This window comes from Moschus berezovskii, chromosome 4 (genome assembly GCF_049115385.1).
Source record: "Moschus berezovskii isolate FMDL1 chromosome 4, NW_MosBer_1.0, whole genome shotgun sequence".
NCBI classification, from domain to species: domain Eukaryota; kingdom Metazoa; phylum Chordata; class Mammalia; order Artiodactyla; family Moschidae; genus Moschus; species Moschus berezovskii.
In genome coordinates, this window is record NC_142463.1 from 37,343,989 (window position 1) to 37,366,336 (window position 22,348).

The 22,348-nt window shown below is 42.3% G+C and overlaps 1 long non-coding RNA gene and 1 pseudogene across 1 annotated transcript; both read left to right on the top strand.

The window, feature by feature from the left end:
* The first annotated feature begins 610 nt into the window (after positions 1 to 610).
* On the top strand, positions 611 to 13,483 carry LOC129540921 (uncharacterized). Its single transcript, XR_008682731.2, has 3 exons — positions 611 to 773; positions 10,236 to 10,455; positions 11,421 to 13,483. It is a non-coding gene; the product is annotated as an uncharacterized LOC129540921 (long non-coding RNA).
* LOC148778031 (putative G antigen family E member 3) lies at positions 7,720 to 8,052 on the top strand (annotated as a pseudogene).
* Positions 13,484 to 22,348: the final 8,865 nt, after the last annotated feature.

Genomic DNA, 22,348 nt, shown 5'->3' on the forward strand with positions numbered 1-22,348 from the left:
TATCCTTCTCCCATCGAGGTGAAATGGAAAGACGATTCATGCTCTGTCTCAGAACTCGGAGTTCCTTACACAAAACGCAGGACTCCCTCGGAAAGTGCCTAGACACTTCTTCTTTATCTGGATTTCTCCAGACTGCGAAGTGCAGGCATTTTTAAAAGTTCAACTCTTTAGAGAAAAAAAAAAAAAAAGTCAGCGGAGGCAAGATTTCAACAGATGTTAGCAGTTCTAGAGTGGTCAGGGGGCTGCCGCTCCCCGAAGAAAGGGGAAATTCGCAAAGGGAAAGAAAGAAGTCGTTTTGGAAAAAGAAAACCCCAGCAAGGAGGTATTTTCCGTATCATTTTAATCACAAAATAGCAGGAATGCGGTCTGTGCCTGCGTGCTACCCAAACGTCGATCTGAATACCACTGAACGCTGGTTTGAAAATTTCCATTTTTGTAATTTGCTTTCCTTTGTTAAGCCAAGACTTGAGAGAAACCTGGCAGTCGTCTCCAAGTCTGGCACGACTTCCCTTCCGACCCACTCGCTTGGTGGGGATGTGGAGGGAACCGCACAAGAGAGGCGAGGGAGGGAAGGAGGTGGCTTGAGAAGCGCCCGCCCGTCCGCCGGGGCCCGCGGAGGGAGCGAGCCCAGCGTCTCAGCCAGGGGGTTTGGCTCCACCTGCAGGAATCTGAGGGCACTCAGATCCCTCTGCCGCCACGGAAACCAAAGGTGGGGGGACTCGGACAACTGGAGGATTGCCCAGCCAATAGGAATGGGCTCTAAGGAGCTGACGGTAAGGAGTCGGGAGGTAGGGATCGCCATCACCAGATCCACAGCGGCATGTCCGATCCAGCTCAGGGATTAGTACTTAGGGAGGAGAAAAGACTTCATGCCTCCCCTATAACCTATGATTGATTTCATGCGTAAAATGTAAGCCCCATCTGAGGACAAGGGCAGTATCTGGTCCGAGTCCAGGGCCAGCATACAGCCACTGTGCTCAACTGCTTAATGAATGAATGAACGAACAAATGAATCTAACCCACTGGATAATAGACTCGGTTAAACATCAGAGCTCTAACGTGATAACAAACGCTTTTTCCCTCCAGGTGTATTTATGAGTTGTCAGGCATTTTGTTAATGGCTAGTAATTGCTGAAAAAAGCTACTGCACCATCTACACTATTCCAGCGTTCCGCCTCCAACGTGGGCAACACTAATTAAGAACCACTCATTCCATCTGATGCCCTTAATTTGCAGATTAGTAAATAGAGGCTTGAAGAGGGGTTTTTTGGTTGTTGTTTTGCCCCCAAGTCATCCACTTTGTGGGTGATAGAACTGGTTTGGGGCTAAAATTTCCTGATCTGTTGTCTGTTTTCTAAGGCAAGAGATTTGTTCTGCTGGATGGTGGAATGGCCTGACAGATACACTTTGCTGATTGACTGTCGCAGGCGGAAGTTCACTCCCCACCTACCTGTTGTCCTGTCCCTGAGCTTCTCTCTCAGCTTCTGCAAGAGACTGAGGCAGCTGCTCCTGCTGCTTTACTCCAAAAATCAAATGCTGCCTGGAACTGGTGCCAACCGGTTGCTAAACTTATTAATTCATTTTTTTTTAAAGCCTAAAGGACAGAATCTTTGAGCCTGCGGGTTTGTAAGCTACAAACAGGCAGGTGCTGTGTTTTAGCAACACAGGTGTCTTATATCCAATATCTAGCACATGTACTTATCCAAAGTGCTTAATAAGCAGTTATTGAATTTCCCAATGATAGTTATGGATGAAGATGATATTTACCAATTGAAAAAGAATTTTTGCTGTAGGCAGTTAGCAGTTTCCATTTTTTTTTTTAAATGAAGGTTCTTCCTGTAAATGTGATTCTGTTTGCATTGTGTCAGATAAATGATGATGTAGTGAAAGTTGGAGATGAGAAGATCCAGATTCCAACCACAAGCCATCTATAAAATGGAAATAAATAATACTGTCATGACCTTTGAAAGAATTAGACATGAATCATCATTACAGTAATAATCACAGCATTAATAATAACTTTGAGCTATTATTAAGTGCTAACTACATTCTAGATTCTCTGCTAACCACTTTAAGTGCATTATCTAATTTATCCTCATAATGACCACATATGGGTTACAATTATTATCCCCATTTTACAGAATAAGGGAACTGAAGTTTATAGACACTAAGGTGCTGACCTACATGACAGCTTATAGTGGTGAGGCCAGTACTGGAACCCAACTCCTACCTGACTCCACTAATGTGTGTGCCAAGTCACTTCCGTCGGGTCTGACTCTTTGTGATCCCATGGACTGTAGCCCACCAGGCTCCTCTGTCCATGGGATTCTGCAGACAAAAATACTGGAGTGTGTTGCCATGCCCTCCTCCAGGGGATCTTCCCAAATCAGGGATCAAAGCCATGTATCTTATGTCTCCTGCATTGGCAGGCGGGTTCTTTACCACTCCACACTCCATAAACATTATGGTTACACAATAGATACCTATTGACTGATTCAATGCTAGTGATATTCAAATCTTTGTCTCTTAGTTCTTAGTTCTCATGGGGACTCTGTACTTTTATTTCCAATTACTGAAATAATAGCATTAATCGTATGTTCCACTACTGTTTAAATTTAAAAGGACATAAGTCAAACTCCTTCTTTTCTTTTATAAGCATTTACTGAGAACTATCCATATTCCAAGGAACTTCCCAGGTGGCACAAGTGGTAAAGAACCTGCCCTCCAATGCAGAAGATGTAAGAGATGAGTCAGGAGCATCCCCTGGAGCAAGGCACGGCAACCCACTCCAGTATTCCTGCCTGGAGAATCCCACGGACAGAGGAGCCTGGCAGGCTACAGTCCATAGGGTTGCAAAGAGTCAGACATGACTAAAATGACTTAACACACACACACACGCATGTTCAGACCTTCAAGCTTGGTCTGGGGCAGTGGTTCTCAACTGGGGGTGATTTAGCCCTCCAAGAGACATCAGGCAATGTCTGGAGACAATTTTGGTTGTCATACCTGGCGTGGGGAGATGCTATTGGCCTCTAGTGACTGGAGGCCATGGTTGCTGCTAAACAGCCTACAGTACAGATGACATCCCACCACAACAGAGTTATTTGGCCCAAAATAATAGCAGCAAGATTGAGAAACCTTGGCTTAGGAAGATGGAGATGAATCAGGCAGATGTAATCATTAATCATCTGATATGGTAGATGTATGTATAAATTTGGAGCACAAAGTTTACAAAGATACTTATGTGGTGACAAAAGATAAGTGCCCCAAAGCCCATAAAGAGTTATGGGGTTTACTGTGGGCTGGGAAAGGCTTGGTGGAGGCAGTGGCACTTGAGCTAGGGACAAAGAAGAGATAAAATCTGGATTCCAGATAAAAAGGACAAACAGTGTGCAGGGTGTGGGTGTGCCTAAGGAATGTTGGTTTATTTTCATTGGAGTGGAGGACGTGTGAAGAGGAGTAGTGGAGAAAAGGAGGTAACATTTTGTTGGGGCCAGATCAAAGCGCCTTGAGCACAAAGAGAAAGACTTCGAACTTTCTTTGTAAGTAATGGGAAGCCATCTGATATTTTCACATGGAGTAATAACATGATCACAATGTTCTGGGGAGATGAATCTAGCAGCTGAGTGAAAACGAACTGTAGAGAATAAGCTGGAGACAGGAAGACATGTCAAAACACTACTGTTGCATGTCTTACTATTAAAAGGAAACCACTTAGCTATTTTAGTTTTTATTAGTAGCAACCAATAATAGAGTGATTATTGGGATTCAAAGCCAAACACTGTCTATGCAACCTCACTTAGTGTTCCTATCTGTCACAAGGATCTCCCCATTTTACAGATAAGGGAACAGTCAGAGTGGCTAGGAAACAGCAGCGTCAGAATCTGGCTATCAAAGGCTGTGTGCCTAACTGCTTGGTGTGCTGTGTACAAGGCTGAGATTCTTAACCTCTTGACCAAACCAGACTGTTCTAAAGCAGACAATAAAACGAGGCAGCCCAGGCCCCCACTGGGAATGGGAAGGTCTAAGACAAACAGCCTCCGGAAATGTGCTCCTCCTTGGCAGACAGAGCTGACTGTAGGGAGAAAGGGAGTGTTTCTCTGGACTAATTTTGGAGGTGTAGGGAACATAGGCATATGCCTTATTACAAACACACTTAAACGATAGAGTCCCTTAATTTATTTGGAGTTAAATTGGTTCCTCCCAGAGGGGTGGTAAATGAGAGCAAAATGGGAATGTCTGAAACAAAGATCGAGCTTCTCACGTCAAGCCTCTCCTGGCTGATGAGGTAGCAAGCAGAAGACATGAAGTGGGGAGTAGAAAGGCTGTGACTCAGAAATTCCTTGTTTACTTGGCTCCTGAACAGATGGCTAACTGGATCCAGGTGTGTGCTCTGGTTTTGTTTTAGAGTCTTTTGGCCACAGCCAGGAAAGGAGAGGAAAGGTGTTGACCATATCTGTAGACAGAGTGGGTGGCAGCATTAGAATCAGTGGAGGTGCTGACAAAGGCATGGCCATACATACCAGCTGGCACCAGCAGCTGGGTGGGCTCTTCATGACCTGCAACTAGGGTGTCTTTGGTCAACCAGGGCACCAGGTTTGTCATGAAAGATTCATTGCAAAAAATTAGAGAAGGATAGAACCAAAATGGTGGCCATCACTGAGTAGAAAAGGACCAAGAGGTAAGTACGTGTAAGAACATCCTTGAAAACGTCCAGGTTTATCTGGAAGGAGTTGAGATGGTGGAAACTCTCACAGAGCAGCCAGGGGAAGAGTCGGAGAGACTTCCATGGCTTTTGATGCCTAGTCATTTCATGATGACTCTCCATCTTGGGATAATCTTTAAACTTGTTGGGAGTTTGTGATCTACAATTTAAGGGTAAAAGGCTCCAGGATTCCGGAGTTCCAATTCTTCCTTCTAAAGTCCCAAAGCATTGAACAAATGTAAATTCTAGCCATAGTCTCTTAGATCTGACAGCCTAATAAATAGACTTTTTAAAAAATTCAGAGAACTTCCCTGGTGGTCCAGTGGTTAAGAATCTGCCTTGCATGAAGGGGATGTAGGTTTGATCCTTAGGCAGAGAACTAAGATCCCACTTGCCACAGAGCAATTAAGGCCACTCACCACAACTACTGAGCCTACACACCGTGAGTAGAGAGTTTGTGTGCCACAAGGAGAGATTCTGCATGTGACAATGAAGACCCCACGTGCAGCAACTAGGACCCGACACAGCCAAATAAATGAATAAATTTTTTTTTAAAATTCAGGACCCAATCTACTCTCTAGACTAGAATTCCTCAAGATCAAAGATTGAATTTGTACCAGCAAACTTAAGAGGTGCTCAAGAAGTATCTAAGTTGGATTCAGGGAAGTCTTCTCCTGAAATATCAAGAGTATTCACTAGATGCATTAATATAATGTTTAAATCCAAGTTTTATTTTCATCTAATTAAAAAAAATAGCCTAATCTTATATATCAATATGCCTGTTTCTACAAAGCAAATTTGGAAAACTCAGCAGTGGCCACAGGACTGGAAAAGGTCAGTTTTCATTCCAATCCCAAAGAAAGGCAATGCCAAAGAATGCTCAAACTGCCACACAACTGCACTCACCTCACACACTAGTAAAGTAATGCTCAAAATTCTCCAAGCCAGGCTTCAACAATACACGAACTGTGAACTTCCAGATGTTCAAGCTGGCTTTAGAAAAGGCAGAGGAACTGGAGATCAAACTGCCAACATTTGCTGGATCAAAAAAGCAAGACAGTTCCAAAAAAACATCTATTTCTGCTTTATTGACTATGCCAAAGCCTTCGACTATGTGGATCACAATAAACTGTGGAAAATTCTGAGAGATGGGAATACCAGACCACCTGACCTGCCTCTTGAGGAACATATATGTGGTCAGGAAACAACAGTTAGAACTGGACATGGAACAACAGACTGGTTCCAAATAGGAAAAGGAGTACGTCAAGGCTGTATATTGTCACCCTGCTTATTTAACTTATATGCAGAGTACATCATGAGAAATGCTGGACTGAAAGAAGCACAAGCTGGAATCAAGATTGCTGGGAGAAATATCAATAACCTCAGATATGCAGATGACACCACCCTTACGGCAGAAAGTGAAGAACTAAAGAGCCTCTTGATGAAAGTGAAAGAGGAAAGTGAAAAAGTTGGCTTAAAACTCAACATTCAGAAAACTAAGATCATGGCATCTGGTTCCATCACGTCATGGCAAATAGATGGGGAAACAGTGGAAACAGTGGCTGACTTATTTTTTTGGCTCCAAAATCACTGCAGATGGTGATTGCAGCCATGAAATTAAAAGACGCTTACTCTTTGGAAGGAAAGTTATGATCAACATAGACAGCATATGAAAAAGCAGAGACATTACTTTGTCAACAAAGGTCCATCTAGTCAAGGCTATGGTTTTTCCAGTAGTCATGTATGGATGTGAGAGTTGGACTATAAAGAAAGCTGAGCGCCAAACAATTGATGCTTTTGAACTGTGGTGTTGGAGAAGACTCTTGAGAGTCCCTTGGACTGCAAAGATATCCAACCAGTCAATCCTAAAGGAAATCAGTCCTGAACATTCATTGGAAGGACTGATGTTGAAGCTGAAATTCCAATATTTTGGCCACCTGATGCGAAGAGCTGACTCATTTGTAAAGACCCTAATGTTGGGAAAGATTGAAGGCAGGAGGAGAAGGGGACAACAGAGGATGAGATGGTTGGATGGCATCACCGACTCAATGGACATGAGTTTGGATAAACTCCTGGAGTTGGTGATGGACAGGGAGGCCTGGCGTGCTGTGATTCATGGGGTTGCAAAGAGTCGGACATGACTGAGCGACTGAACTGATAGAAAGCCTTTGCCCATAGTCTGTAAGTTGTCCTAATACTAAGACCAAATGCCAAAAGACACATGTTTTTTCCTGAAAAATCTGGAAGAGATAGTTATACTAAAACATACTACTCAGAAGATCTCTTTCACTGTTTTTGCTTGTCTAAGTGGCATCATTGTGCAGGTGTGCACGGTAAGTCACTTCAGTTATGTCTCTTTGCAGCCCTGTGGACTCTAGCCTGCCAGGCTCCTCTGTCCATGGGATTCTCCAGGCAAGAAGTGGGTTGCCATACCCTCCTCCAGGGGATCTTCCTGACCCAGGGATTGAACCTGCATCTTGCATTGCAGGTGGATTCCTTACTGCTGATGCCACTTGGGTAAGCACAAGTGGCATCATTAGGCCTCTTCAAACCAAACAGTGTCGTGTGAAAACAGTGAAAGCCAGAAACCAAGTTCTCATTGCTATGGCGTCTCCATTTTGTTACCGTACATGGGATGTTCCACATGGAGAACAGCTCTTCAAGCTTGAGGGTGTCAAACAACTGGAAGCACAGCTCTTCAAGCTTGAGGGTGTCAAACAACTGGAAATGTCCCTAATCACTTTACATGTATCCCGCCCTTCAAAATAGCTAGCTTGAATGCAATCCAGTGGATGATGTATTACTTAACTTTGAAGTATCAGGCTAGCTTCAAGTCTTTATTGAGTACTCTCTATGCATATGGCACAGAAATAGAAGATACAGAGGTAAGAAAAAAAGGCCAACAATAGTTATGCCAGGGAGATCATGTTCCTGCCATCCTGATACTTCCTCACTGAATGAAACCCAGCTAGTAGATCCTCATAGCAATATGGCCGGGGAGTAAGTTGGAAAATATGAGTGGGCATGTAAGCACAAGATCCAACTCTGCATGGAAATGATGGAGAGTCTTCCAGCCAGTTGGACCTCTGGTTGCTCAGCAGCCCAGTGATAAACAATCTCAACTAGGAAAACCACCAACTGTGATTTAGGATATTATACCTGCTCAGGACAGTGAAGATGAAGGGGCATCTGCTCAAGGGCCTGCTATGGAAGCTGATCAACAGGAACTGGCTCTGTTGAAGACTGTGGATAAGCCCAAAGGTGGTCCTGATGTCAATGAGGAGATTCTACCAAGTCTAGAGCCCATTAAGATGCCAGAAGCATGTGAAGGGACAACCACAATTTAAACAAAGACAGACTGAAGCCAAGCATGCTGTCCTTACGTTGGAAATTTGCTGTTAACTATCTCTCGATAAAGTTTCACTACTTAAAAAAAAAGAAAAAGGGTCAAAATAGGACCCTGGACCCCAACTTTCAGCTTATAAGCTAGTTTAAGAAAACACAGTGAAGATGGATGAATGGAAGACAATATTTGTTCCTCAAACACCTACTGAGTGCCTAATTTGAGCCAGGCTGGATAGCATCACCGACTCGATGGACGTGAGTTTGAGTGAACTCTGGGAGTTGATGATGGACAGGGAGGCCTGGCATGCTGTGATTCATGGGGTCGCAAAGAGTTGGACACAACTGAGCAACTGAACTGAACTGAACTGAACTTGTGCTAGACAACAGCAGTACCGAGGCTGAATTGGTTCCATTTTGTTCTGTTCAATGCTTGTTATTCATTTGGTACATATTTATTGAGTGTGTTTGGAGTAGAATACCAGACCACCTGACCTGCCTCTTGAGAAACCTGTATGCAGGTCAGGAAGCAAAAGTCAGAACTGTACATGGAACAACAGACTGGTTCCAAATAGGAAAAAGAGTACGTCAAGGCTGTATATTGTCACCTTGCTTATTTAACTTACATGCAGAGTACATCATGAGGAACGCTGGGCTGGAAGAAGCACAAGCTGGAATCAAGGTTGCTGGGAGAAATATCAATAACCTCAGATATGCAGATGACACCACCCTATGGCAGAAAGTGAAGAGGAACTAAAAAGCCTCTTGATAAAAGTGAAAGAGGAGAGTGAAAAGGTTGGCTTGAAGCTCAACATTCAGAAAACAAAGATCATGGCATCTGGTCCCATCACTTCATGGGAAATAGATGGAAAAACAGTGGAAACAGTGTCAGACTTTATTTTTTGGGGCTCCAAAAGCACTGCAGAGGCTGATTGCAGCCATGAAATTAAAAGATGCTTACTCCTTGGAAGGAAAGTTATGACCAACCTTGATAGTATATTAAAAAGCAGAGACATTACTTTGCCAACCAAGGTCCATCTAGTCAAGGCTATGGTTTCTCCCGTGGTCATGTATGGATGTGAGAGTTGGACTGTGAAGAAAGCTGATCGCCGATGAATTGATGCTTTTGAACTGTGGTGTTGGAGAAGACTCTGGAGAGTCCCTTGGACTGCAAGGAGATCCAACCAGTCCATTCTAAAGGAGATCAATCCTGGGTGTTCATTGGAAGGACTGATGCTAAAGCTGAAACTGCAATACTTTGGGCACCTCATGTGACGAGTTGACTCACTGGAAAAGAGTCTGATGTTAGGAAAGTTTGGGGGCAGGAGGAGAAGGGGACGACAGAGAATGAGATGGCTGGATGGCATCACCGACTCTGTGGACATGAGTTTGAGTGAACTCCGGGAGTTGGTGATGGACAGGGAGGCCTGGCGTGCTGTGATTCATGGGGTCACGGAGAGTCGGACACGACTGAGCGACTGAACTGAACTGAACTGAACAGCTTTTCAAGCCTTAATGTATATGGAAATCACCTGGGGATTCTGAGTCCATGGGACTGGGGTAAAGCTTGAGACTATACATTTCTAGCAAGCTCCCAGGGAATGCCAGTGCTGTTGGTCCCTGAACCACTCTTTGAATAGTAAAGGACTATACAATGTCTTGGTTCTTTCCTGGTGGCTCAGAAGGTAAAGAATCTGCCTGCCATGCAGGAGACATGGGTTCAATACCTGGGTCAGGAAGATCTCCTGGAAAAGGAAATGGCAACCCACTCTAATATTCTTGCCTAGAGAATTCTATGAGCAGAGGAACCTGGCAGGCTACAGTCCATGGGGTCACAAAGATTTGGACACAATTGAGCAACTAACACTTTCACTTTTCTTAGAGAGGAAAATAAGATAGCCATGACCCCTGCCCTGATGAAGCTGATATTCTAACAAGGAATATAAATATTAAACAAGGAAGATGTTCAAAGTCTTAGGGAGAGCATTTTGTGAGGGGACCTAATTTCACCTAGGAATGAAAAAAAAAAAAAAGCTTTCCTGAGGAAGTGATGTTTAAGCTGATAAGAATTTGCAAACAATAAAGGAGGAAGAATATTTCAGATAGAGAGAACAGCATGTTTGAAGGCCTGGAGGTGAGTGAAAGCTTAGATATTCAACAAATGGTTACTGAGTTTCGCCATTTCCAGGCTCCGTACTGGATATAACACCCCGCCCTGGATGAAAACACAGTGGGAGAGAGAGGCATGGGAACAGATGACTTCAAAATTATGCCGAGAAGTTTTAACGTGGTAATCACAGGATGCCAGAGAGTACTCAAGATTTCCTAACCCAGCCCAGGAGAGAGGACATTGGAACAGAGCCTTTGCTGATGAGTGGAAATAAGGAGAGAGAAAAAGATGTGGCAAGGTAAGAGATCTGGTCCTTGCCACTAAGGACACATAGTCTAGTGGGGAAGTTGGTAAGTTGCGTTATGTGATCCTGATGTTCGTATAGTATAATCATCATCTGGGAACACTGCCTGGTGCATAGTAGGCACTCATTAAATATATGTTGACTGGATGAATATCTCAATGCTGTGTGAGTTATAGATTCAGGCATCCTAGATATAACTGGGTACTAAGTTGTTGCCAACTGCCAAGTGCCCTAAAAGTTCAGAGCGCTAGGTATGAACAAGAACTGGGCTTGAAGGAAGGCTAGACTCTGGAAATGTAGGGTAGACCAGTAGACATCCATCCTGAGAAGAAAAAAGTATCAGTTCACTGCTGGGAGTAAAGGATTAAGAAAAAAGAGCACAAAGCAGGGTTTCTTTACCAGCTGAGCCAGCGGGGAAGCCCCAAAGCAGGGTTTCTTAATCCAGGACCCTTGGAGCTTCTGGGGCATCTATGAAGCCCCAGAGATTATGTGTGAAATCCTAGGTATTTATACATCCTAGGATTCTTTTTCTGGGCAAAGAGACTAGAACCTCATCAGATGGTCAAAGGAGTCCACTGACCCTCACTAGGTTAGGACCCTCGGGAAGAGAACAAGTAGCCTATTCTAGGTAGCCTGTGATCCACTTACTGATTACAAATAATTATGGCAGTGGAATCCCAACACAATCAACCTCAGGTCTGAGTGTGCTGCTGCTGCTGCTAAGCATGTGCTAGATGCTTTCAACCCTGCGTTTGAGTGGCATTTTAGCAGTGTCCTTGCTGCTTCTTGTCAATCCAGACCTGTCCCTGTTGTCAGGGTATCCTCGGCACTTGATCAACGTGCCTCATTCCAAAGGCTATTCATATGCACCCAAGTCCTTCCCCTTGAATTTCCAGTGGGGACAATTGCCTCTTGTTAAGATTGTCAACTGCTGACATTTCTCTGATCTTTTCTCACAGTTTCTGTTGAGCAGCAGTTGCTGCAACCACCTGAGCTTCGAACAAGCAACTGATTGGAGCAGATTTAATCAATGTCCTGGAGAAGGAGGCTGCATGTTTATGGACTTTCACAGTACTTTCATGGTAGTGCATGATGGATCAGGTGCTCTTCCACCCACCTGCTTATGCCACCATAGTAAACACAAAATTTACATATCTGGAAGAAAACAATATTTGCTGAAACATTAATAATAGATGCAGGAAAGTTGTCTGTTATGGGTAAATGTCTCATGGTTTAACGGCACCATTCTCTTTTGGTTAAAAATATCTACAAGGTCATCCCTTACCATCTTCCTTTTAAAATGCACTGGTAATTGAGGACTTTCCTGGTGGTTCAGTGGTTATGATTCTGAGCTTCCACTGCAAGGAGGTAAAGTTTTGATCCCTGGTCAGGGAACGAAGATCCTGCATACCATAGGGTGTGGCCAAAAAAATAATAAAATACCCTGGTAATTGAAATGGCCTGCTTTTCATCAAGAACTGGGGATTTTGAAGGGAGTTTGAGGGAGAATGGATACATGTATATGTATGACTGAGTTGCTCTGCTGTGCACTTGAACTATCACAACATTGTTAATTGGCTGTACTCCAATATAAAATAAAAAGTTTAAAAAAATTGGAGTTTTGCAAAAGAGCAGTTAGAAATTCCTCTGTTTGAGGAGACAGGCAATGTTTAAAGTTCTTAGAATAAAATAACCTTAGAGTAGAAACCTTAGCAAACCTGTTGTATTAATAGAAGTACAGCATTCAGAATGAGAGGAGCAATAGTCCCTGTCTCCCCAGGGCTAGACACACCACATAAGAAATCCTTTTTATTCAGTATTTAATGCCACATTAGAAGGGGGATAGCAATAGACACATGAAGCTGCTGCTCTTGAAATGAAGGCAAATGGCAGTGGCTAACTTTTGCAGAGTCCTTACTAAGGCCTGGGTGCTGTGCTTTGTATTGTACATTTAATCTTCACAACACTCTACTAATATAATACTATTAATAGTAGGACACCACTACTATTATCTCCATTTTACAAGTAAACTCAGGTTTTGCAGATTGGTAAGGGGCAGAGCTGGAACACTTGTTCTGTATGACTCCAGTGGACCCTCAGCATAGGCAGTTGGCGCATTTTCAGTTAATCTTGCTAGAGACGATCGGTGATTATGACGATGAAATCATTGCCACTGTATGTGTGTGCACATCAGTCATTCCACCGGTCAGCACACACACACTGTGAGGGCAGTGCCCACAGTAATTACGCACATACTGACCTCAAGTTTCGCACAGAGCTGGGCACGTGGTAGGTCTTTCTTACATTTTTACTGAATAAAATAACTTCAGAATATTTCAAAAAAACCAACTCACCCATCAGATTATTGAAAGTGTAGGGGGAAAAGCACATTCTAGAGGGTATAAATTGTTACAAGTCATTTTAGAGGACACTTTGCAATAACGATCACAATGTGAAATGTGTAAACCCCTTTATACACACATACAAAGAAACATGAACATATGTACACCAAGAAACATACACACATATATATATATACACACACAAAGATGTCAATATATATGTATGTATACATATATATATTTGCAAAGATATGCACACAAAAAATACATGTGTGTATATATGCATTTACATATGTGTGTGTATTCATTACAGTTCTGTTTGTATTAGGAAAATAAAATGGAAATAACCTAAATATCCATCAATAGGGGGATGATTTTTTTTAAATTATGATACAACCATACAATGCAATACTATGTAGCCATTAAAATATTGAAGCAGATGTATTATGTAACTACATGAAACTGCTAATTCCTTCCTGTTTAGATCTACAAATATAGCAATTTCATATGGTTCAACTTCATCCATGTGCAGATATGAACAATTTCTAAGCATATTAGAAACTGAAAAAGGCAAGTTGTAAAGTATGATGTATTTATGTTTAAACAGAAGAAGCAAAACTATAGAATATAAACAAGAGATACTCACCAAAGAATGAACATGGTTATTTCTCAGTCTTTTACAATGAGAATTTTTAATAATTTCTTTTTAAAATGTGTTTACAAAAAAAATGTGATTACCACAAGTAATTCCAAAGGGTTTATTCTTTTGTAGGCATTTCTTTCTGATCTATAAATTCCAAATACCATGAACTCACCGTCTTTCTCCTGTGGCACAGATGAGGGGGGTAATGAAGAATTAGACTTAATCATTCAGGCAAAGAAACCCAGATTCTTATGAGAACATGGCAAAAAGCGAACTTGGTCTTGGATTATCTCGAGACAATTGCCTGAAATTTTCCTGCTTACATTTCCTGTTTGAACCTGGCTTTTCAGATTAATGTGAGGTGATCTGTTTTTTTGTGATTCAGAACCTCACAGAACTTGGCAGGCAAAGAAACACAAAGAAAGGAAGAAAAAGGAAAGGGGAAAAGTGGGGGGAGCAAAAGAAGATGGGCAGAATTTGAGAAGGCTTTATAAAGTAATATAACACACCCCTTACCCTCTGGGAACAAAGGAACAAAGCTAATGGGAGACAACAGATGTTCTCCTTCCCAAACCATGAAAGCATAACACTCTACACCCAAAACGCCTCCTCATTCCAAGGAGTGTCTAATACCTTTTACTGGAATATCTGTACAACAAAGGAGTTTTTTTCTGTTTCTTTAAATGATGGATGTTAAAGGAAAAATTACTGTTACCAGGTACTTATCAAGTGTGAGTTATTCAAATTGTTGTCTTCTCTTGATTCTTATTTCTCTAAATCAGTTTTATTCAGGTAGAGTTAACACAAGGTAAAAATGTATCCATTTTAATTGTACATATCCATGAGTTTTGACAAGTAATACATTCCCTGATATCTCAGTTGGTAAAGAATCCACCTGCAATGAAGGAGACTCCAGTTCGATTCCTGAATCGGGAAGATCCGACCCACTCCAGTATTCTTGGGCTTCTCTTGTGGCTCAGCTGGTAAAGAATCCATCTGTGATGAGGGAGACCTGGGTTCAATCCCTTCCCCAGTTGGGAGGATCCCCTGGAGAAGGGAATGTCTACCCACTCCAGTATTCTGGCCTGGAGAATTCCATGGACTGTATAGTCCATGGGGTCGCAAAGAATCGGACAATACTCATCAACTTGCATTTTCACTTTCTTTCACGTTCATACAGCCACCACCATAATCAATTTTGGATGAAGTTCCAGCATCCAAAAATGTTGCCTTGTGCCAGTCAATCCCCACTCCTCCTTCTGGCTCCAAACACCGATCTGCTTTCTATCACTATGGATTCCATTTGTCTTTTCTAACATTTCATATGAATAGAATCATACAGTATGCACCCTTTTGTATGTGTCTTCTTTCACTCAACATGATGTTTTTGAGATTTACCCATCTTACTGTGTGCACTTACAGTTCATTCCTTTCTATTGCTGATTTCTATTGGGTTCCATGGTCTGGCTACACTATAGCCACAGTTCATCCATTCACTTACTGAAGGACATTTTGGTTACTTCTAGTCTTTGGCTATTATGAAGAAAGTTGAACATTAGGTTGATTCTTACTTTTGCAATGATTTTTTTTCCCAATATAGTCATTTGTTTTAAAATTAGCAATAAAATAATCAATTTTACATTAAAAACAACAACAACAAAAAATAACTCCAAATCTGATTTGAAACTGATTTGAAATTAAAATCATCCATTTGGTTGGGCCATAGAGATGAGAAATAAAACTAATGTATCTTAGATACCTACTGCTGTTGTTTAGCCTCCAAGTCATGTCTGACTCTTTTGCAACCCCATGGACTACAGCCCGCCAGGCTCCTCTGTCCATGGGATTTCCCAGGTAAGAATACTGGAGTGGGTTGCCATTTCCTTCTGCAGGGAACTTCCTGACCCAGGAATCAAACCTAGGTCTCCCACTTGGCAGACAGATTCTTTACCACTGAGCCACCAGGGAATTCCCTAAACACACACTAGGTGCTCATTAATATGCACAGATTATCACTTAAATCTTCACAAAAACACTAAATCATGAGGTAGCTATTATTATTTTACTAATAAGGAAATAGGGGCACCAAGAGGTTAAAGAACTTGTCCAAGGTCACAGAGTTACTAAGCAGTAAAACCAGGAATTTTCACCCAGACCTGCCTGACTCCCATCTGATGTTCTGCAACCCTACTTCTCATTGCTGCATCTCTGGCAGGAGGCCTGGTAAAGAGGCTCAAAGGCAGACAGTTTTGATTAAAAGTTTTGGGTTGATCTAGGGGGGAAGCAGGAGAGGGAAGATGGCAGTGATTGGGTAAAGAGAGGAAAGAGGATGAAAGAAAAGGAGGGAAAGCAGCACTCTGTCCATCTTGACAGATTAAGGAGTCTGAAGATCCAGCAGAGAGCTGGCCTCCCTGGAAACTGCCTAGGGCCTGAAACATTTCTGTGCACAGTTGAAGGCAAAACCTTATCCATCCCTGGCAGCTCCTTCCCTCTACATCAGGGCCCGACCTCTCGAGCCTGACACTCTCAGAAATCCAGGAGAGGGAGCACCTTTTCAGCTGGGTCAACACTGCTGTTTTGCATGGAGTGAACACCACTCACCTTTGCCTCTGAAGTCAAGAAAAAAGCCGGGCTTGGAATTAGAGAAATTGAAAACAAGTAAAATGACTCATTTGAAACAGTTTGAAAAGTGGAAAGTTTAATGATTTAGCTCAAAATTAATTCAATGCCTACAGAGAGAAAAAGAAGCCAAAGTAAAAGAGGGAAATTCAGAAAGTCTATGGCCCTCAGTATGTGTCAAACACCGAGCTAACAATTTTGCCTCTATTAATTGAGCTGATCTTCATAATCCTATTATACACAGGATTATAAATAGTACATAAGAGTAACAGAAGTCTGTACTATTTTTATTCCTCTTTCATACATGACAAAATCATGCCTCAAAGAGGTTAAATATCTGCCCAGGGTGATACAGTAAATGGCAGAGACAGTACTCAAGCTCACTAACCACTACTCTGCCTTGTTCCCAGGGGCTATATGCCAGAGACTGTGTATATATACATTTATTAAAAAATGTTTAAAACATGGTACCAACATTGGAGAGCTCATGAGTAAACATTGGACATTGCTTTCACTTTGGGGACTTCCCCGGTGGTCCACTGGCTGAGACTCTGCTCCCAATGCAAGGGGCCTGGGTTTTTTCCCTGGTCAAGGAACTAGATTCCACATGCTGCAACCAAGTATTCACATGCCACAACTAAGATCCAAAAGAGCCAAATAAACTAGGATATATATATATATATATATATCCTTATATTTTAAAAGGAAGAGAAAGCAATAATTATGTAAAAAAGGAGAAGAGGAGGGAAGGAGAGGGAGAGAAGGAGGAAGACCAAAACTCCCACCTGCTTCTTGAAGTCCTCCCAGATCAGAGGACCCAGGATTGGGAGACAGAGTGCTTGTCATGCAGTTAATCCTCTCAGCAGATGTCCAAATCATCCACAGCCCATCTCCACCACCTCGTGCTTTGAACACCTCCAAAGAGGAAGTATGGAGACAAACCTGATTCTAAATTCTGACCCTGTTTCCTACTACCTGTTGATCATAGACAAGTTTCTCAACCTCCCTGAGCCTCAGTTTCTTCATCTGTAAACTGGGGATAGTTTTGTCTTTACAGAGTTGTTTTGGTTGATATAGCGCTTCCCTGGTGGCTCAGACAGTAAAGTGTCTGCCTGCAATGTGGGAGACATGGGTTCGATCCCTGGGTTGGGAAGAACCCCTGGAGAAGGAAATGGCAACCCACTCCAATACTCTTGCCTAGAAAACCCCATGGACAGAGGAGCCTGGTAGGCTACAGTTCATGGGGTTGCAACGGACGCGACAGAGCAACTTCACTTTTGGTTGATGTGTGAAGCACTGACCCTTGCTTCTCCCTCTGTCTCCCTCTAGTGATGGAAAAACCCCAGCTCAGTTCATTTTCTCCCTTTCTGATTCCTTTTATCTTTTACTGCCTTTAACAGCCATTTTGGACACCTAATCATATGCTGTGTTTTGTTATTTCTCAATTACTCTGTATGCATGAGTCATGACCTCCCAAGGAGGCTGAGGACAGCCAGCCATATTTTATACTTCTGGGGTCCCCCAGAGGAGTTAGGTCAATTCAGGGCATATAGCAAGCACACAGTAAACCAGTAAGACCTGCCAAATTAAATTAACAATCCATCATCATTAGAGTAGCTTAAAACTGGCCATACTCAATGAACTGTCATTTAATTGGCATTTCCTGTAAAAGAGCCCCCATTTCTACAATATCAATTTTCAAGTTAAAAAAAAAAAATACTGACAGCAAAGACCTGTTAAAAGGAAACTTTTTCATGCACCTCATGTTTGTATTTGAAATACAACTTCCTAACCAAGAAAAAAAAAAGGAAAGAAATTAAAAGCAAAGCATCCTAAATTGTACAGTTGAGGTATTGTTCCTTGTCTCTATGACTCAGACAAGCTGAGCCTCAGATTCACCCCTTACCTTTCTCATATACTTATCCATTTTTGCATCCAAGAGTTAAGATTTTTAAAGGTTGATTTTTAAAAGAAATATATCCCGAATCTCCATATGAACTGTAAGGTTCTCATTTCAAGTGGATACAGGTTAGAATATGCTTGATCATAAAAGCAGAAAGGCTAGAGTAAAGTGCCGTGAAGAATCTATCGGAAGAAATGGGATCAGAGAGATGTGGTGCACTTCTGTTAAGTGCATATCACTTAACTGCATAATCAGCTTGTGCTCCCAAGAATTATGCAGTCTCTGTGTGGCCCCCATTAGATTGAATGTGTTGCTACTCCAGTTAATTGCATTTTGGAAAATTGCATAATTCAGCTCTATGCACCCTGAACCAAGTTCCAAATGCCATCCGGTACAATGTAATCAAACTAAGGAAGTGAAGAGCTGGAATACTTAGGAGACTCTGCCCATTTGTCACATTTGATTTGCAGAGTCTGTGCTGTAAACAAGGCTGCCCATTGGTCACAGGGCTGTGCACTCTGGGCTCCTGTCCACCCCCTCACCATCCCAACACAACCTCATGTCCCCATCCAAAAATTAATTTTAAATGGGTCCAAAAGAAAACAAGCTGCCAGCACGTGAAAATTTGATTAAAAAATAAAATATCTGACTCATAACTATGGTGTTCTCTTCCTAGGACCAGCCTTATTACATGGAAGAGCGGAAAAAGCAGGGACTAACCTTGAATGAATCTAGCTGGGCAAGTCTTTTCCTCTCTCATGGTCTCATTTCCTCTTCTGTACCATGGAAAGAATAGAACTAACCCTGTTGATCTCACTACACTCTTATGAGGGTTAAATACAATGCTGCTTGGTAAACTACAAAGTGACGCAGCAATCTATTACCAGTTGCAGCAGAGGGAAGAGACTGGGCTTTATATCAAGAAATACAGAGAGTCTATCAAGTTGATAGAAATATTCAGTAAGGATCAAGGGCAGCAGAAAGTGGTAAGAGAGAGATGAAAAGGAGGAAATGCTCCCAACTCTATGGCAAACCCTTCAAAGATCAGATGTTGTCCTTAGTTTCAGTTCCCTTTTTGCTCTGTAAAGACTTAGAGCTCTTTCTCATACATGGGCACTCATGCCATGCAATGAGATCCTCATTACACTGCCTGTTTAGTAGACACGGCAGCATATCCACATGAACCAGTGATAAGTATAGGGGCTAGCTATAAAGAAAGACAGCACCCATCACTCAATGCTTTAAGCTCTCCAACTCTCACAAGGAGGGGTTTGAGACGCCCATGCCTGAATCTTGGAATCTAGAGGAAATGCTCACATGCCAACTGGCAACATTGGAGCGTAGCCCAAAGACTTCAAAGGTTTCTTTTGCTCTTTGCAGATTTCTTTCCATAGATGTTTTAGCCTGAACTTGTATCTATTAAGACTATGAGTGATACTTCTTAGACACCTTTTCTGCCTGTAAAATGGTCTTCCTGAGTTACCTGGAGGAGTCTTTAAGTCAACGGTTGCCAAACTCTAGAGTAGTTGGCTGCTCCTTTGTTGTCTGTGGAGTGGTTGAGAGGAGTGGGTGCTTAGTTCAGCCTCTTACTAGTTGTATAATCCTGGGAAGGGTACTTAATCTCATTAAGTTTTGCTTTCCTTTTCTGCCAAGTGGGCTAATGAAAGTATCTACCTTTCAGGGCTTCTATGAGGGTGAAATGAGATCCCATATGCCAAGCAAAAGGCACAACACTAAGCTGAGTACAGAGACCATAGATTACTCAAGACAAGCTAATGGGAATTATGCATCAACATCTGTACAGAATTCTGAAACAACATTTAACAAAAATGTAGTGGTTTCAGGCAATTTAATCTGCATACTGTTTTATAGCAAAGTAAAGTATTTAAGTGTCTAGTAAAGCATTTTTACTGTGGAATGAGGACCTCATGACTTCAAGTAAAATGTGAGCACAAATCATTCTAGAACGTTACTAGGGAAAGAAGTGACTCACACTTCCACTCTGACCAATATCATCAGATGCAGGCATATTTCACAGTTTAAGGGGACAATGAGAGTATGCCTTTGAGGAGCTTGCCCGGAGAAGGCACTTAAATGTTGGATGAATTGAAGTAAGCACTGGTTGAGTTGAATTAAGGGAAGAGATTCAACTGACTGGCTGTTACAACAGAGAGTCTACTATTTCTCAAAAGATGAATCAAAAACTGGACAAGCATTTCAGCGTAACATTCCAAACCTTCCAAACTCCTTCCTGACTCTTTTATGCATCACTATACTCTTAGCACGGAGAAGGCAATGGCAAGCCACTCCAGTACTCTTGCCTAGAAAATCGCATGGACAGAGGAGCCTGGTGGGCTTCAGTCCATGGGGTCGCTACTAGTCGGACACGACTGAGCGGCTTCACTTTCACTTTTCACTTTCACCCATTGGAGAAGGAAATGGCAACCCACTCCAGTGTTCTTGCCTGGAGAATCCCAGGGACGGCGGAGCCTGGTCGGCTGCTGTCTATGGGGTTGCACAGAGTCGGACACGACTGAAGCTACTTAGCAGCAGCATACTCTTAGCAACTTGTTCGGGGCCTGATAGCTAATATGTGCTCAATAAATAATGCTTGAATAAGTTAATGAATTTGTTAATGATTCCAATGATCTTCCATTATCTTCCAGCATGAACTCTTCACTATATTCAGGCTGACCTACTCATGATTTCCTAAACACTAACTTACTCATCCTTACCTCCAAAACTTTCTTACAAACCTTCCCATAAGCCATGTTCACTGCTTCTCTTATGCAAATTTGTCTCACTTTTTGAGGTGTGATGTTTCAAACTGTGTCAACTTGGCTAAGCTAGAACTACACTTCCCAGGATCTCTTGCGATTCCAGGTTAGAGTTGATGAAAAGAATTTGCAAGGATTTTGGAAGATCAAAGTCTTATTAGATGCGACAAAAGACAAAAACTGGTGCTAGCAGATTCAGATTTGTCTTGTTTCCACTGCCGCATGACAAGCTCTTCTTCCCAACTGCTGGCCCTGATGACCACCAACTCCCCCTGCCTACCACCAGATGCAAAGTCAACCGTCTCCCTGGGCTTGTCCATCATCCCCTTGGTGGTCCCATCTAAGCAGCTAGATTTATCCTGGCTTTCCAAAGTTCCCTTGCAATTCCTACTTATCTACCAGTGCCAGTGTTTCGGGAAGACTAGTTAGTGATTTGACCTCTGATCTTGCAGCTCCTCTTTCTGGATTTTACATCCCCAGATCCTCCCATAATTACATAATGTCTAATTGGTATAATAAATTCCTTATTCCATAACAGTCGTAGTAGTTATGCTTCTCTGATGAATCTTTAACTGATACACAAGGCTCAGTTCATGTAAGAGCTGTTCCTTGATGACTTCTTGACCTCTCTAGAGCATTTCCTCTACAATTTCTTTGGTACAATGTGTTTGTGGTCCTCTATGGGCATTGCTCACTCATTGCTTTGTATTGTATTTATATCCACATGTGCTTTCACGGTACTCAAAACATGGATGGTGTTCAGTAAGAGTTCAATGAGTAACTGGAAGTTTACATGGCATTTGTGTCACTATTCTCCCCTCTCACACAACAATCATTATTCATTGATATCACTATGCTTTCCCATCATGCTTGAGCTCTGCCTCATGAACCTTCTCCATGTAGCGCTATAGATGGACAACTGTAGGTGGCCTGGAAGAAGAGACCTATCTGCCATATTGAAACCTTTGAGTATAATGACTTATACTTCTTAGGAAAATTAAGTAATTTGTGGGTTTGACCCCTGGGTTGGGAAGATCTCCTGGAGGAGGGCATGGCAACCCACTCCAGTCTTCTTGCTTGGAGAATCCCCATGGACAGAGGTGTCTGGTGGCCCGTGGTTCATGGGGTTACAAAGAGTTGAACATGACTGAAGAAACTTAACACGGTATGCACAAAAGGTCACAGTGCTTGCACACACAGAGCTCAGTAAATATGAATTCCTTTCCCAACCTCCTGCCCCACTGCACCCAGCTTTCACACAGTACGTAGCCAGTAAATAATTGTTGAATGAGAGAATGTCAGTGCAATGTTCACAAAATGAGCTGTATGACCTCTAGAAACCAAAGTGACTCACAGAGATTTCACCTTTTAAAATAATGAATAAACAGAAGGACAGGTAGAGTGAATTTACTGCATTTTAAGAAGGCTACTCCAGCCATTTCTGGTTCTTTCAGAGCTAAAGCAGACAAAATACAAAGAAGCCCAGGCTCCAACCAACAGAAACAGATAGCATTCTGTTAAGTACTTGAAAAGAGGGAAAACCTTTGTAGCTTCTGTATTTCTCGGGTGATTAGCCTGCTTCTTAGTAGTCACATAAGAGGAA